This window comes from Morone saxatilis, unplaced genomic scaffold, assembly GCF_004916995.1.
Source record: "Morone saxatilis isolate NCDOM2014 unplaced genomic scaffold, NCSU_SB_2.0 Contig21, whole genome shotgun sequence".
NCBI lineage: Eukaryota > Metazoa > Chordata > Actinopteri > Moronidae > Morone > Morone saxatilis.
Genome location: NW_023339774.1, coordinates 3,178,695 through 3,189,760, shown reverse-complemented (window position 1 = coordinate 3,189,760; position 11,066 = coordinate 3,178,695). Strand labels below are relative to the sequence as shown.

The 11,066-nt window shown below is 43.4% G+C and overlaps 1 protein-coding gene across 1 annotated transcript in view; it reads right to left on the bottom strand.

Annotated features, from left to right (window-relative positions):
- The window catches only part of tcf4 (transcription factor 4), a 140,086-nt gene that overhangs the window by 33,548 nt on the left and 95,472 nt on the right, over positions 1 to 11,066 (bottom strand). The window lies entirely within an intron of this gene.

The following is an 11,066-nucleotide window of genomic DNA, read 5'->3' as shown; positions in this document are numbered from 1 at the left end:
CGATAAATCGATGGAATATTCGATTACCAAAATATTCGATAGCTGCAGCCCTAGTCTCAAATCTTTCAAAAAAAGCCTTAAAAGAAGGGTTTCTAACCTCAGCTCTACTCCCCCAACCTCTGAATATCTCTGAGGAACCCCGCAGGGACATCTTTTCCTGGATGACGAACATAAACAGGCTCATTGGCTGTGTGGAGGACCCCCAGACGAAGCGCCACTCGTTAGAGTGTGCTGGCTGCAGAGGTACAAAAGGTGGAGGAGGGGAGGTCAGCCCACTCTGCTGTATAAAGCCCATAGAGAAGTCGGTGAGCCAGGAGGACCAAATCCCTGCTAATCCACAGTGCCAAGAGAGAGAGAGGAAACACAAATAAGCTCCATTACAAGCTGAGAGCTAACGGGAAGCAGGACACTCTGCTAGACTATTAGCCATTATCACACTACTTCTTGACAGACACATAACCAAACTTACTCTCATTAACCCAGGCCTAAATCCTGATCCTAAAATAATCGAATAATTGAAGATAAACAGCTGATATTTTTAAGATAAATTTAAATTTAAATCTAGCAGCTTTGACTGTTAATGAGATACTGATTTTGCTGAGACCATAAAATGCTACCAAAATTGTATCTGCCATAATAAAGTTAATATTTGAACACTTTTAGGTATGAACTGGAACATGGATTTAAGGCACTCAAAAATATGGCAAATGTTATATTGTAAATGTAAAACAACTACATGTGTTTTCTTGTAAATGGCCAAAAAACACCTTTAGAATGAATAAATCCAAGATTATAAAACCCATTTCAGGCCATTTTCAAGATAGTATATATAAGAGATATATAAGATAGGATGTCCTTATCGCCTGTAAACCTGAACCCTATTCTAATAAAATAAAATAAAATTCATACTACAAATCTCAGCAGCAAACAATAAAATATTCTGATTCTAATCTCAAGACTTAAACTTAGACTAAACTCAACATTAACTTACTTATGTCCTTGTCAAGCCATTTAACTCTACTACTCTATACTGTTTAGCATGAAAACAACAACGAAACACACACCTGACCCTTTGAGCCACTTTTTCTTTCTGTCTGTTTTTCCTCCTGTATTTGACCCTCACTGTCCAAAAACACACAGAACAAACACAAAAACACCTCCGGTTTGGACGATTTACGAGCTGCCGAAAGTGTCTCACTGCATTTGGATAAAGGCCAGCTTCAGATACTAAATCTGTCTGCCCCATCAGAATCAGTCTTCCCAAAAGAACCCCTCCTCTATCTCTTCACTCCACAAGATGTCATACCTCAGCTTTCTTTTACAGGTCATAATTAATATTTCACCTTTCCTTTGGTGTTTTAACCACCACGTTCACTGACAAGTGTTTTACTGAACAAGGCCAGCACACGGCCGAACACAATATGAAACCAGAGAGAGCAAACACTCATAACACATGATCCAAAACCAGAGACACACTTACTGTGTGTGTGTATAAATAGTGGATTTTGCTGGACTCGCCTACACAGCAGAAGCCCACAAACCAACATCACTTTGTATTCTGGTCATGTCTGCCTCCTCGAAGCCCAGAACCACTCTCAGACCTGTAGTGTTAGTGTTCGAGGCTTTTTCCTGTTTGTTTGTTGTTTGTTTGTTTGGTCATAACACTGTTGCAACATTTTATTGCTGTTTATTCTCTTGTTTTTTGATCGCTTATTTTCTTTCTTCATATCTCATGATAGTGGTACCTAGGGATGAGTTCTGATATTTCCGATTTTCTCCACTGGAAGGACAACCAGAGTGCACTGGATTGGGTTTCCTCCACTGAAAGCAAGTGGACGCTAGAGTAAAACTAGCTTATTATTATGTTTCATCTACCACAGGGGCGCCCATCACATTGAAGTAGAAACTTGTAACACGTAACACGTTCTCACTCCCAACTCGACTTATAAGGCAGCGTGGTCAGTGGTCAGAAACATTCCTGCAAAATTACGTCGATGTAATCAGTTTCAAAAACATTTTGGAGTTAAATTAACTTATCCTGTTTTACAGTGTTCAACCACTGACCAAGCTGCCTTGGGCAATCTGAATGATAAAAGTAGAATTCATATTATTTCCACTGTGTTGTTGTCCCTCGCAGCAAAAGGAACAATTAGTCAGGACAGGGTTAATGAATGTTAAGCCCAGTTCAGCCCAAAGATTTGCAACAAGTGGAAACTTGCAACTACTTACAATGGTCTGCAACATTCTGAATTCCTGTCAGTTCACACCAATGCAACCAGATGAGATGATTATTGTCTCCATAGTAACAACTTTCTGTATTTCCATCTTTTCAGGCTTTTTTTGTTTAGCTGGATATAATTTGTAGTTTCCTAAAATATAAAATGAGAATAGTGAGTTATTTGCTACAGTTGTATTTTGACCCTAACCCTTACGATGAAAACTATCAATAAAAGGAGAGGGTTGAGAAGTTGGAGCCGTCAATGGGTGCAAGTTTGTTTCAAACAAATTGATGATGTGATCCTCTTTTTCCTCTGTCTAAAACTCTTTTACAACCAGCTGACGGTTTGTAAATGACTTGCCCAGCTGACCTCGCTACGAGCTGATTGGCTGTTGAAACAGACTAGCTACTGGAGATTTGCACACAACGCCATCAGCTGGCTAAAGTCGAGCCGAGACAACCAGTTCACACTGCTGCAACGTTCCCCTTCAACGTTCTAAAACCCTCAACCAAGATGTGTACGTGAAAGCCCTTACACCTTTTCAGCTCAGTACCAATCTCCCATACTGAGTGGATAAATACAGTACATATTTCGGACAAAGGGATGTCTTTCCTAAGTGATTCCAACAGGATGTCAGATTCCTATAAAGGGTCACTAATAAAAACTTAATGGATGCTACACTTTCATTAATGCAACCTTCCACTGGAGGTTGGGTGGGTGTATACCAGAACACTTTGTTAGTGTCTAGGAAAAATGGCGGCTTAGGTCTGAATAAAAAGTAAACCAAGGAGGCTTCATTCCACAGTGACACAGACAGCAGCGACGCTTATTTTGCAGCTGCCTAACGAATCAATTAAACCCGACAATACCAGACATATTCTTCCGATCCAATTACACGGCGAAGCTCAGGGCGACGCGTGGTATTTTCTTCTTCATTAATTAGTTTTCCATGTCACGTAATGTTTCTCTCATTCAGTTTAATAAAGTTCTCATTAACCTGCTGCACCAACAAAGTGATTACACTCAGCAAGCAGCAAACAGCATGTCACTGCAACGTCAAAACAACACAGAGTCTGTTCACTCTGCTCAGACAGTTATCAATGACGGAAGAGAGGGGAGGACAGAGGGGTGAGAGGCGGGGAGGGGAGAGGAGAGGAGAGGAGGGGAGAGGAGAGGAGAGGAGAGGAGAGGAGGGGAGAGGAGAGGAAAGGAGGGGAGAGGAGAGGAGAGGAGGGGAGAGGAGAGGAGGAGAGAGGAGAGGAGTGAGGAGGGGAGTCTGGCGAGCGTGGTGATCCAAATTACTCCCACATGCTCATCTAGCTGCCTGACAACACACTGAGCTCAGGATCAGACACAACTTCACACACGTCCAAAATATACATTGAGATTCGTCACACTGACACACACACACACTCACACACACACACACTGAAAACCACAGACATGCAAGGTAACACACATCCAACACACACACACTGACGCCACCTTCTCACTCTTCATCAGTGCCTCTTTGTCCATCAGCCTCCCCTCTCTCACTGCACACACATACTGACTGACACACACACACACACACACACACTACTGAATACTACTCTAGTTGTATAGCTGGTTTCTATACTGATATTTCTACACACATTTTCCCCTCTGAAAGTGAACCTACCCCTTTGAGTGTTCTGGTGCTGGTTGCTCTACAGGCTCTCTGATTTAACTTCATGTGCAGATGACACATTTCCTTTTGATGATTACCAGCCAACAAGAACTGTACTGATGCATTTTTAACACATCAATCATAAGAAGTGTACAATGAAATCTTCTACACTTGTCCCACACTTTCTCTTAACCTTAAATGCTTTTTTGGCACTGCTGGCCATCCCCACTGAAACAAAAGAAGCAAACCTTGATGGTGACAGTGACAAACTGTCTGCCTTTATGGAAGGATGGTGTGAAATAGAGGTGGTGGACGGAGGAGGTGGAGAGTTAGGGTGTAAGGAATCTGGAATAGTGCATGAAGTGTATAGCTTTACTAAAGTCTGAAACATTGCAGCCTGTCCAAGCAAAACACAAAATCACTCTGCCCAAACCCTCCCTGAACCACCAGTGCAGCTGACACAGTAAAAAATGTCTGACAGCTAACAGCTGGAAATGGAAGTTTCCTCTTGTCAAGGTATCAATGTCCTCAACTGTCTTGTTTTGTCCACAACCCAGAGATATTCTGAGGACTAAAGAAACCAGAAAATATTCATATTTGAGTTGCTGAAACCAGAGAGTTCTGACATTAAAAAAAACATTCCACTATCAAAATAGTTGATTCATTTAGTTGACAACCAATCGATTCTTCGACTGATCGCTGTAACTCGGCTACCAAGGTTCTCCAAGATTGTTGTTGATCTCAACAACCAGGCTGTAGGGTTAGCACGTTAGCATGTACCTGAAGGATGGACAGCTAACTGAGCGTTAGTTAACTGAGCGTGTAAAAAACACAAAAGGCCCTAGAGTCAGTGCTAGGTTTGTCCATTCTGGGCTACTGTAACATGGAGGGGGAGGACACTAATGAAAACTATTTCTGCCAATACAGCCTGGGCATTTGTTACACACTGGGCCTTTAAATAAGAAATGAAATGAAATCCTCAGTTGTATCCTGTTGGCATGAATGTTAAACTGTAAGGGAGAGAAAGAGAAAAACAAGGGTAGAAAGGAAGGGGAACAGAGGAGGAAAGAGCGAATAAAGGGAGCAGTGGAAAGAGGAAATGATGAGAGAATGGAAGAAGGGAATAAAGGAATAGTGGAAATAAGTTTGGAATTGAGAATGGAAAGAAGGGGGGATGGAGGAATAGAGAATGGAGGAAAGAAATGTGGGACTCATAGAGGTGGAGGAAAGGACTACAACTGGTGGGAGGGATGGAAAGAGGAAGAGAAGAAAGAAGAGAGAACATGAATGAGGAATATGGAAATAATTGAGGAAGGATAAAGGAAGAATGGAGGGATGAAAAGAGGAATGAGTGGAAGAACTACAGCAGGGAGAAATCAAAGAATGGAGGAATGAAAAGAAGAATGAAGAGAGGAACAGAGGGAGACATGGGAAAATAAGAGGAAGGAAGACGAATTCAGGGAGAAATGTTGCTAAGAATAAAGAAAGAAAGGTGGAATGAAAGAGTGAAGGTGGAGAAATATAGGGATAGAGGAGTGAAGGGAAAGAATGAAGGAGCAGATGTATGAAAGGAGGTTGTGGACAGAGGTCAGGACACATTGCAGGGGAAAGACTTGTGGACGAGTGGAATGGAGAAAGGCGTGCAGAGAGAATGGACACAGGAATGAATGAGAAGGAGGGAGGTTAGTGGGAATAGTGGAATGGGGGGATGAAGGGAGGAGTAGCAGGAGCCTAGCTGCAAAGTGTTGGGCAGACTGGATTTCCTGTCTGTCAGGTAGAACTACAGCAACTACAATATCCTCAGTGTTAAAACAATTACCAGCAGTGTTTCTGAGCATGTAAAACTGCAGCCACAGTGTGTGTGTGTGTGTAAAATACATTTTTTTTGTTTTTTTTTTTTTTTTTTTTTTTTTTTTGTTTATTTTTTATTTTTTTTTTTTTTTTTTTTTTTTTTTTTTGTTTTTTGTTTTTTTTTTGTTTTTTTTGTTGTGGTGTAGTGGTTTTTTTTTTTTTTTTTTTTTTTGTGTTTTTTTTTTTTTTTTTTTTTTTATTTATTATCATGCAGCAGCACTGTCTCTGACCCTGAATGGAACCTTGTGTAGGTTGGGTATGGGCGATTGGTAACGCCTGTGTTTACCCTAAGGAGGAAACTGGGTTTTGATCCCATCCCCAAGCAAGTTTGTTAAATTTGTTGATTTTCATCTTTCACTTTGTTATTGTATTGTAAGTTAGAGAAGAGATGAGGGTTGGAGTGATAAGGAATGAACGTTCGCCGCTTGTGGGGCGTCTGGATGGAAACCCTGGTGTATGAGAATGTTGACCTGGATGAAGTTGAGAAGTAAGGAGTAGTTGGCCACTGGAGGAATGGCAAGCTGTTACTTTTATTTAATTATTAGAAGATAAAGTGACTAAACGTTTAATAAATAAAAGACCATTAGGGTGTCCAGTGTAATGTCCCATGAGTGATGCCGGAAAGTTGGGTTTTTGTTTTTACAAGTGCTGTCAGCCCAGTGTACTTATTGAAAATGTAGACTAAAACCGTGTAATAAAAAGTTGATATTAAGAATGTCAAAACCTTTGGAGGAGTTTTGTGAAGGGTGGTGAGGGATATAATGTTCATGTTCTGAAGTGGTTTTCCAAAACCTGGGGTGCGGTGGACCAAAGCAGGGGGTCCTATGAGTGGTGGTAGGGTGGCCCCCAGCAAAGGAGGAACCATTTTTAACTTGATCCATTTTTTGGGACATTTTGGATACAACTTTAATTTGGTTGTAATTAAAATTAGGTGACCGCCAGATGTGATCATCGATTTAGGTACTTAATAAAATAAGTTATTAACTTAATAACTCTAAACAAACAGAGGCTCCAGTCTTGTGGTCAATGGTGCTTCTATTGTGGGGTCCTTACATTAAAAAAGTTTTAATGAGAACCCCTGCTTAAGTTACTACACATTCAACACAGTGTTCAGGGTGTCCTTGCATCTGCTGCAGTTGGTATATTGTGAACAACCTTGCCTGAGGAATACAAAGACCCCAATTCCAGTGTCATTTCACCAGCGGGTTTTCAAGCCTTCCATGTCCTGTACTACACTGAGCCCAACCACCTGGATGTTACAGTGTCTCACCAAATACTGAGTGTTCAGGACCTGTGTGTTTAACCGTCTGGCTACCGGGTCACGTTTTGATTTTGGTTTTGTTTTTTATTTTTGGTTGTTTTTTGTTTTTTTTTGGTTTGTTTTTAGTTTATGTTCTTTTTTTTTTTTTTATTGTTTTTTTTTTTTTTTTGTTTGTTTTTTTTTTATTTTTTTTTTTTTTTTTTGTTTTTTTTTTTTTTTTTTTTTTTTTTTTTGTTTTTGTTTTTTGTTTTTTTTTGTTTTTTTTTTTTTTTTTTGTTTTTTTGGGGGGTTTTTTTTTAGTTTTGGTTTTCTTTGTGTTTGTTTTTTGTTTTTTGTTTTTTTGTTGGTTTTTGGTTATGGGTATGCTTAAAGGGGCGTAGTAAGTTAAGTAAGTGGGATGAGTACAAATGGAGTGTGAATGATCACTAGGTGGCAGCTGGCTGCGAAAGGGGTCTGCTGTGCTGCTCACGCTTGGTGCATAAATGATATGCGGGTAGACTGGGGGGTGTGTCGAGGCTCGAGGAAGCGAAAGTGGGCGATGAGGGTGAAGACCGGGGGGGGTTGGTGTGGGAGAGGGGTCCGTGATCTGCGAGGTTGCAGCGACCGTGGAGCCGTCGGACCGTTGGCATTCCACAGCGGCCGCGGAGTGGGGCGGTGGGGTGGGGGGGGGGGGATGGGGGGGTGGGGTGTGGGGGGGGGGGGCTGTGTGCGGTGTGCTGAGGTGTTTGGGGTTGCCTCTGTGCCCCCCTGTTTGGTACAAGCTCGAGAGCCCAAAGAACAACGATGAGCAGCTCGGTGACAAGTTCCGAGTAAGAGTGAGCTCAAGGCCGGGTGACGTGTATCCTTGTTGTTGTGTTAGACCTGTGTGTGGGTTCTCCGTCATTCATCGATCAACAACACAACAGACAACGATCAAACATCAAACAGCCCCGGCTGTGCCCTTGCTGCGCGCGCAACCGGTGCGGCCGCTTTGAAACCCCTCGAACAGACAGGGAGCTCGGGGCCGCGCGGCCTGCATTCCATCCCTCCTGCCCGCGTGGCAGTGAATGATGCTCGCGCTCGGGAGCGGCTTCACCGGTGTGCGTGCCGCGCGCTGCTTCGTCATTCCTGCTCTCCGGTCGGGTTCGGACCCGTGACAGAACAGGCGGTAGAACCCGAACTTTACTCCAGCGTTTTGAGTGTGGTGTAACTTTGGAGCTTTCATTTTCATGGCGAGCTTTTTAAATCTGAGGCTGAAACTCCAGGCAGCCTAATCCAAGTGTAAACCTTTATTACTGCAGCGCGCATTAAATTGAAGGCTGGTAGTGACGGACACCAACACAAAAAAATACCGTTTCTGGAAGGTTATTGGCTTGTAAGCAGCTAAGGTGGGTAAATTGCACCGCTTTAGGACGGGAAGTTCCATTCCAGAGGTAGATGGGTTTAATTGTGGAGAAAACAACGTTTAGAAGACCTGATAGATGAAACTAGTTCGGGGTGTTTTATATACTCGATTTACTGTAGCCTTTGAGTTCTGACGTGGTATTCCCTTTTGTTTGATTTTGGATTGCATTTTGTCACTGACTTAAGCTGCTGTGACAAAATGGTAGATGTGTATTTTGGACTCAGTTACGCGTTTTACAGTGACATCTGTGCTGTATTTCCAATGAAGCCTTTTAGAATAGCCTAAAGACCGGGGAGGGTGGGTTTGTGAAGTTAACAGGATACGTGGAATAATATGGGTGGCTGTCATACAACAAGGTTTACACACAGGGTGATAACACACAAACGAACCAGGTCTGCTCCATAAAGGTGTTCAGCATCCCGCAGACGTGTGGGTACACCACACACATTGTCCTCTACAGCAAACGGAGGTGAACAGAGTTATCTGTTCTCATACCTATGTGGCTTACTATTAAGTTTTTAACTGTAATCGAAAAACAATCCTCTCCGCTTGTGAATGCCAGTAAAATGGTGTGTGTGTGTTGGGTGTTTGTGTAATTGGCTTTCCGACCGACGGAGGTTGCTCCCAATGTGTGCCAGGTGTTTCGTATCAACGCTTTGTGTATGAGATGGGTGGTTTCAGTCATAAGCAGGAGCGGGTTGACGCAGACGACACCCACAAACCCAGACAAAAGGAAAAAAAACTGTTGGTGGGCCGATGGTAAGTTTGTTTTGATTCTGGGCCAGCGAGAGCGACAGGATGATTGGTTGTTCAGGATGAGGAGATTGAAATTCTTCAGTGTTTGGTTTAGTGGTGTGTGTGTGTGTGTGGTGTGTGGTGTGTGGCTCCCTGGGAGGATGGCGGGGTAACACCCAGCCCAGTAAGCCGGAAACCATAAACCCAGGGCACGAACATGTTGCTGCCAAGGCAGAGATGATTTAACCTGCTTCCCTCCAGGGGAGCCACAGACAGGGTGGAGTGTTGTGTGGATGTGTGTGTGAGAGAGAGAGAAGGTGACGAACTCTTGTGAAAAAAGCCAGAGGTATGGTCGTATAAGGGGGGATAGTGTTAACAGTATGCTGACACAAATATCAACCCGACAGCTACACTGTGAGGGGCGAGGTGTAGAAGGAGCGGTGCTCCAGAGTGAGGGTCTGAAAGTCACCCTAAAAGTCAGACCGTCATGTAACTCAGTAAGATATGGCAGCTGGCACGGTACAATGGTGGTCAGCTGGTTGCCCAAAAATACATATTAGATATTGAGCGAAACCACTAATGGGGAATTAAATGAAAGAAGTGTGTTTTCAAAATGCTCCCGCTTTGTAATGTTTCTGCCTAATGTTTCCCTAAGCACATAGATTTTGTTAAAAAAACTTACAGGATAGGTAGCTGTACTGTAGTAGATATGCAAGATAGGACTGTACTGTAGGTAGATAATGCAGATAGGGTTACTGTACTGGTAGGTAGATTAATGCCAGATTAGGTAGCTTGTACTGTAAGGTAGAGTGCAGATAGGTACTGGTTACTGTAGGTAGATATGCAGATAGGTAGCTTGGTGATGATGACAAACCATGAGATATGCAGCACGTCATAGATTCAGAGCCGGCTTTATCCCAGTGGAAGTGGTCTGCTATTTATAAATGTTCGCATTGTTTTGGCCATAGAGGCTATTTAGATCCGCCCCACAAATAAACTGAATTCCATTCCACATTGGTCTTTAGGTTTTTAACCCAAACCAATACACTTTATTAATAATGGGTCCTAACTACCTAGGTTTGGAATCCCTACTGGGTGCTGAACCCCATACGCGCGTGTGCACTGCCCTAACACACCTTGATGATTGGTCAAATACAGCACAGCAAATGCTCCTACCAGGGATCAATAAAGGATAACTTAACGTACACTTAAAATGTATGTGTCAGAGCTTGTTTTCAAAGGGTCTGACAGTTCAGTGGTGGGAAAGAGAGCCGTATCGCTTTCTGACGAGGTCTGCAGTTTGACTGTAAAGTGCAGGTAATAAGTGTGTTATAGTTGGGGCTACACCAACATACACAAAAATATATGGGTCCTGCTCCCTTTAAGGTGTGCATAAAGTGGAGCAAGCACAGACACCTCTGTACGCTGGCGGTAGGAGAGTAACCACACCACCACACACACTACACACACACGCTCTGAATCCCCTGACACGCTCCAACGTATCCTCATGCCATCGGCGTTGTCTGCGTGTTACATGGCATCGCCCTCGGGGGACGGGCTTAATGGCAGAGAGGAGGAAAGAGCTTGCGTTCACGGGTAAGCGAGCGTCTCAACCTCCTTCAGGCGAGCCCGTAGGACAGCGCAGGCAGTTTTTGGTTCAGACGCTTGAGCCCCGCTTGGTGTCAACGGGCCTTTTCAGCCGCATCAGCGACCCATGGTTCCCACGCCACACGCCGCCTCCTCAAGCCGTAAACCTGGAGATGAGTTTGCATGTTGGTTCCTGAAAGCAGCCGGCTCGCGGTATCTGGAATGGTGAGGCCCAGGAAGGAACACAGTGGTGTTGTTTCTTTTTGGCTGCTCCTCTCTCCTCTCGGGTCGGTCCGGGTCTCTCTCTCCTCTGTGGTTGTTTTCAGATGTGTTATGTGACTCTCCTCTCGTTCTCTCTTTCTTAGTCCTTCCACCACACAC